We start from the raw sequence: 6,820 nt of genomic DNA on the forward strand, positions 1-6,820 counted from the left end.
TGCAAGGAGGAATCCTAATCACATTCCAAGACTCTCTACCTGATTTTTAGAGTCCTAAAATAATTCAAAATGCCAAAACATTTTCCTCCTTGGATTCAGCCATTCCCTTCATATATATATGAAATTCCTGCAGCGATTTAGGGTGTGCCGTGCCTACCATTCATCCATTGAAGTTGTTGAAATTTTCAGAGTTCTTTCTCTCTTTGTTTGAAGTTTCAATGTTTAATTTAGATTGCTTTTTAGTTATGATGAACATGTGTAACTAAGTTTCTTTTTAGCTAAAGGTGATTCGAAGCCATGATCATATGGTTTACAAAAATTGATTACATCCAGTTATTGTTTCATAAAACATGAATGCGATTTACTTATCTGATGTATAAAGAACTTATTCTTGTATGTTTATTAAGGGTACACACTTAGTTTGTATGCAGGGATTTGATGCTAAAATATAAGGGAATTTCACCTAATCGTTATGAATTTATATTTGCAAGTAGTAAAAGTCACTAGTCATGATTGAGTTAAGTAAATTCTTGGTAGGAGTATCATGCTTTCCATAATTGCGAATGCTTTGTCAATGCTTATGATTTTCACAGAACTTAGTGATCTTTGAGTTGTATCTCTATCATGTTTTTCATAGTTAGGGAACTTAAGAATAATAATTTGGTTGTATCGTTGAGTCCAATTCAATGAACTTAGGAAACTTTGAGAGTTAATTAGTGCTGTTCACAGTTAATTTGGGGCATTATCATTCATGGTTTATAGAAAGAATAACTGGAAATAGATTTGTATGCATATGGTTCATGTATGGAGAATAATCTTTTAGTTATCCTCTCACCCATATTTCATTCACAACTTAGTTGACTTGCTGCCCTTTACTTTTGTTTTAGTTAAATTCGTTCAAAATCCCCTTACTCATTGTTTTATTGTTAGTTTAACTTAGTTTTCAGTTTTATAAGTTTAATTTGTGTTGATTAGCATCCATTCTAATCCCTAGAATAGAACGATCCCTACTTACTCGTACTACGATTGCATAATTTATAGGGTTTAATTTGTGTGTTAGTTTCTACCACATCAACCTATGGTTTCCAAAAGACTGCTTACAACTTGCCCTTCAAGTAGTAAGCCACGTTAAACTTATATGACCACACTTCTGTGAAAGGTTAAACAAGTTAGCGTGCATATACGAAGCTTTGTTCATTGCCGACATGCTACGCAGTCGATGGGTTTCATTTCTGCCAAAGTGGAGAATGACCTACACCAAGTCCAAATGTGTTGTGATACTTGCTACGCAACCTACGGAATTGGAGAAAGCCAAAGTTAACGACCAAGTGGTCACACTGACTCGTTTGTTCTGAAAGTAAGGTGTTCGACTGCCGACCCTATGGCTAACAACTTTGCAAAGTTCTACACCAACACCTACAGCTGTGTAGGCTATGTGGGCCTGTCTGCATATAGAAAAGTAGCACGCTTGTCGTTCGTCTATAAAGTCTAAGGTTAAGGCACGAACAAAAAAAAGGAAGATGGAGAAAAGCGAATAAAGCAAGTTTATTAAATTTTCTAGCAAAATTGATAAACAAACTGGTAAAGACCGAAAGAGTTCAAGCAAAGCAAAAAGGAACAAGGAAAACAAAGAAAATCCTAAAGACTACCTAAAAGACTACTCTTTAATAGCTTGGACACTCCACGACTACTCAGTCACCACACCTTCAATAGCTGCGACACTATCAGCAGTGGCACCATTTCACGCTTCACCCCTGGCTGCTTCAACCTAAGCATCAGCTTCTCCGACTACTTCACCAATGGAAGCCTCAAAAGTAAAGGCAAACAAGTCTACTGGAGAAATGGAGAAGGTCCTGAAGTTTTTACCATAAAACTTAAAGTCAAACGACCACCAAATAGATGGTCTACATAACCCAGTTTGTAGAAATCAGCTCGACTCTAAGTAAGCGAAGCCTCGAATCCATCATTCTCACCCTTCAACTACTCATTCCCCTCGAGCAAGCCAGCATGGACGCGCTGTAGCTCATCCATTTCCTTCTTCGGACTATCATTGATCTTCAAAGCACCTTAGAGCTCCAACACTTGAGGTTTAAGCCTGTTAACAACCTTCTTGAAGTGGATCACTTGGTTATAACCAGTGATCAGTTCTTCATTCTTTGTGTAAGCAGCAGAGTGAAGCTCAGAGATGGCACGCTCAAGGTCTTGAATTTGAGGTATGTAACACCCGATCTCTTTCTCTACACTTTCATACTTAACTTGGATTGCTTCAAGCCTAGTCTTCAAATCCACAATCTCCTGGCGAGCAATCTCAAGCTACAAAGAAGTGGGGGCAGAGATATTAGACCCCTTCAAAGCAGCAAACTCAAATTCCAACCTCTTGACTTTCTCAGCCGAGGAGTAAGCTTCGACTACCACAGTCTTTGCCACCTCTTTGGCAGCCTTGGTGTCTTCTTGATCAAGACACATAGACTTGGCTACTAGAATCAGCATTTTCTGCATCATAGCCACCAGAACAGTCCTCTTATACTCGGTCGTATGCTTCGCAAAGGAACTTGGGCCAACAACCCCTTTAACACCCTCAACAAACTTGGCACACACATCCACGTCCTCAAGCAGGTCTAGTCTCAAGAGCGTATAAATCTTAACAGCTTCCCCAGAAACAGACTTGGTGGATTTCTTACAACTGCCCGCACGAGCAATCTGCTTCTTCTCATCAAGGGAATTAATCCCAGCAGCAAGAGATGAAGGTTTTCACACCACTTTGGCACCAGAGTCCACCTTATTATTCTTCATGGTAACAAGTCTTTCTGAATGTGAACCAGACTTAGCCCCCGACGGATGTTTGGGCATAAATTTTAGCATTAGGGGCATGGCGACGTTTCTACGATGAGCAATCCTATCAGTAATTGAACCAGCCACCTTTGGAACGGCAAGTGTCACTGGCACAAATCTAGCAACCTTCTATTTCTGCCCCTTGGAGGAATTCAAGACAATCACGAGCTTATGAGCAGTCGGTCGACCTTCGCTAACAGTGAAGAAAGCCTTTGGCGTTTTCTTAGCCAGTATCTCCTGAGCAGGCAAGGAGATCTTTTCTTTCCACCTTCATGCGCGGTAGGCTCAACTACAGTAATCGGACGAACCAACGCCTCAGCCTTGATTCGCTTTATCTTCTCTCTTGGGGCCAACCTACCTTTTTCCTAGTGAAAATGACTAAGCAGCCAACATCACTCATGGTACTTAGAAGGGATACCTAAGGCAATATGCACCTTTTTCGTATCTGGAGAAGTCTTAGAGTAGAGCCAAATTCCAAATCTACAAGAGCAGCGGAAGATAATCAGTAAATCAGATAGCAGCTTAGCACAAGTAGCATCCAAGAGATTAAGCAGTCTACTTAGGGGAGATGAAAACCGTCAGAACGTGTAACTGAAGGGAAGAATCAAACTCTCACTCTCCACTTATCACCAAAGTTTCTCTGGCCCATTCATGATCGCCCTTGCTCAAATGATCAAAAAGCCTATGGAGGGATCGCAGCTGCCCAACTACCTCGATGTAGCCTACGTCAAAGGGGTACCAGAATTCGTTAACGGTCAAATCTAAGTCAAAAAATTGGCTTAGATTGAAGAACACCACCATCACACGAATCGCATTCGAGGAACATTGAGTGAGGGCACACTTCATGGAGCAGAGCACCTCTTGGAAGAAACGCGACATGGGAAAAGTAAATCCCAGCATGAAGTTATAAGGATGGAACTTGATGGTTCTCTAAGCCCCATTACATGGCTCACGGCTGCTACCCTCCTTGACATGCTTCACACGCATCCCCGACGAAATGGCATGCCTATATGCCTCAAAGAAGTCCCTAAACGAGTCATTGAAGCTAATCTTGAAGTGAGCAGCCTTGAAGTAGCCCACCTTACTCAAAGACCCACCTTGACGACACAACGGCGGAACACCATCAGTGCTCTTGTGGCTTGAAGAAGACATACTCGAAGAAATTCTACAAAGGCACAAGGAAAATTCATTAGACCCGCCCACGAAAAAAAAAAAAAAAAGGCTATCGTCAAAAGTAAGCCAAGCCTGGAGGCCGAAGGCCTTTCTTTCTTTCTCTCTCAAGTACACGAGCCCAAGCCCAGCAAAAAAAAAAAAAAAAAAGAAAAAAAAAAAAGGAAAACTCACGACCCAAGCTGTAGAAGCCCAGCAACCGCGCCAAGCCCCATGGCCTGGCCTGAAACCCTCTCAGCCAGCAAGCCTCACGGCCCAAACCAAATGGAAGGGGGTTGATCCAACTCACCAGCCTGGCCCGCGCCAGGCCCAACTCAACACCCATCAGCACGACTCGAGCTGAGCCGCCCCTGGCTCAACCAGCCACCGCCGTGCCAAACAACCCCACGGCAAAGCCATGTTGTGGTCTTCTCCAACCAACTTTCACACATCCTCGACCCCCGTTAAGCCAAATTTCAAGTCGGAGGCTCCCAAAAATTACGAAGACAAGGAAAAATTAATTTTTTTTCTTATCTTGGTGCAGCGTGATGACAAATAAAGCAACGAAAGACGGTCATTTGCCCAAGCAAGTGTAAAAGATTGCTAGGGGAGGGGAACAAATATCCTTTAACTTTTTCTCTCTTGTAGGGTAGAATAAATTGCTCTCTAAATCAAAACAGGAAACAATCCTATGTTTCCTAAAGCAAGAAGGTATCTACACCTACTGCCCTTTCCTGCGAGCAACCCAACAGGTGTGGGAGCATTTGTGGAGTCAAAAATAATCAAGAAAAATATGGAGGCAACATGTGGATTTTTGGGTAAAAAGATAAAATTACCCTCAAGGCACACTAGAACTCCCACACACAAGCAATGGACAATAACAACTCAATCAAGGTCAAAAGTGATCAAAATAGGTATTTATTCAAAACCTATTTCATCAATCCTCATCAAATCCTCCCCACAAGGTAACCCCCAATTATTCTTTCAAATTAGGATTGATTACCAAAATTAATTGATTAATTTCCTAATTAATTGATCAATTTTCTAATTGATTGCAAGATATTATTTTGACATAATATCTTGCAATTAGAACAAAAAAAAACCACCATAAGTGCCCGGACCCCTTTTCTCCAAATAGGGCTGGCCACACCCCTATAAATAGCCCTTATTTCTCCAAAAAACCTAAGTTCAATTCTCTTCTAAAATTCTCCAAATTTTTCTAAACATTTTCTCTCTCAATTTCTAACTTTGGCATCTGAGGTTCTTCGGCCAAAGCCCCCCATTCATCGTGGGTGCGTGAGGCTTTTGGCCTTGACCGAAGGTGTTAATTGTTTTGCATGTGCATTTTCATCCAAGAAAAAGGCGAAAATTTGCATCCACAGTAATACTAAGTGGCAAAATTTTCAGTTACTTTGTTTAGCATGGCTTTACTCAGGGTATGTTTTATGTATTTACTTTCACATTGAAGAAGTAGAATATATCAAAAATTCTCAGTTACTTTGTTCAACATGATAACTAATATACACAATTGTTCCATGATAATCTATTTATTATATTTTTAAACTACATATTAATAGGATTCTTATTGTCAACCAAAACCCCTTAAAATAACCATTGTAACCCTCTAATCAAAACTGAACATAAAAAAATATAAAAAAAATATAAAAAACATGAGCAGTAATGTAATTTATACAACCAAAATTTTGATGTCCCTACATGTGATTCTAACATATCTCTAATTAAAAAATAAAAAATAAGCCTCTCTCCCCTCTCTCCCCACTCTAATCGCTCACTCTCTTTCCGTCTCCTTCTACTTTACAAAAAAAAAAAAAACCGTCAACAAACAAAGTGTGGGCATATGCTAGTTATATTTTTGTCAACTGTAACCCACCCATCCAAACTAATCATGGTTCAACCCTTTTTCAAATATGTTCTCTAACATGTTACATTATTGATGATCAATATCACATGGTGTTTATATATTTAGAACAACAATAATCCACACATGATAAATAACACCATACTATTATGTTACAAGAATGGTAACAAGACAATCAATCTCACTTTCCTTCTAATTTAGTTTCTGTTTAATTTTCCAATTGGTCCCCACACTCCTAGTACACTCAAACACACGCACGACACACGCGCGCACACATATATATATATATACAATAATAACAACATTAATATATATACTTGTGTTATAAGTTATAGCCTTCACCTTTTTGCTTTATTTTATTTTTTTCACCAAAATTTAATGGTAAAAGTGACGAGGTATGTAAATATAGAGTGGGATAAATGATCTGTTGGTCTGAGAAATAGCAGTGCTTCGTGCATCCGATGCAAAGGAAAGGATCTTAGGCGAGGGGCTTTAAGCAACTAGAGGACAATGGCGCTTTGTTTCCTTTCGGAAATTGCAGTTTTTCATCCATTCAATTCAAACCTAAATTATACAAAGGCCCGTGCCAGAGTTAGTACTTTGGAGTTTGGACCACTTCTCACATAACACCGACGAGGAAATCTACGGCACACAATTTTGTACTATTCATTCCATGTAAAGCAAATAAAAATATGTAACTAAATGACTTCTTTAACCTCAAATTTTAGGGTTAGTCTAAGGTGATGACGATCCAAGATTCGAATCTTGGGTCGTCCAATGTAAGAAGCTCAAGTTTATTTTTTATTTTTTATTTTTTTAATTATAGAAATCATGGACAATTTTTTAGCGAGACATTTCATCATGTGCGCTTGTTGTCATTTATCGAGCCACATTGCGCACATGGTGACAAATGTAGACAAATGTCAAAGCAATATATATATATATATATATATATATATA

This window comes from the organism of the source record quoted next, unplaced genomic scaffold, assembly GCF_019419815.1.
Source record: "Pyrus x bretschneideri cultivar Hongxiangsu unplaced genomic scaffold, Pyrus_bretschneideri_v1 Contig59, whole genome shotgun sequence".
In the NCBI taxonomy this organism is placed as follows: Eukaryota; Viridiplantae; Streptophyta; class Magnoliopsida; order Rosales; family Rosaceae; genus Pyrus; species Pyrus x bretschneideri.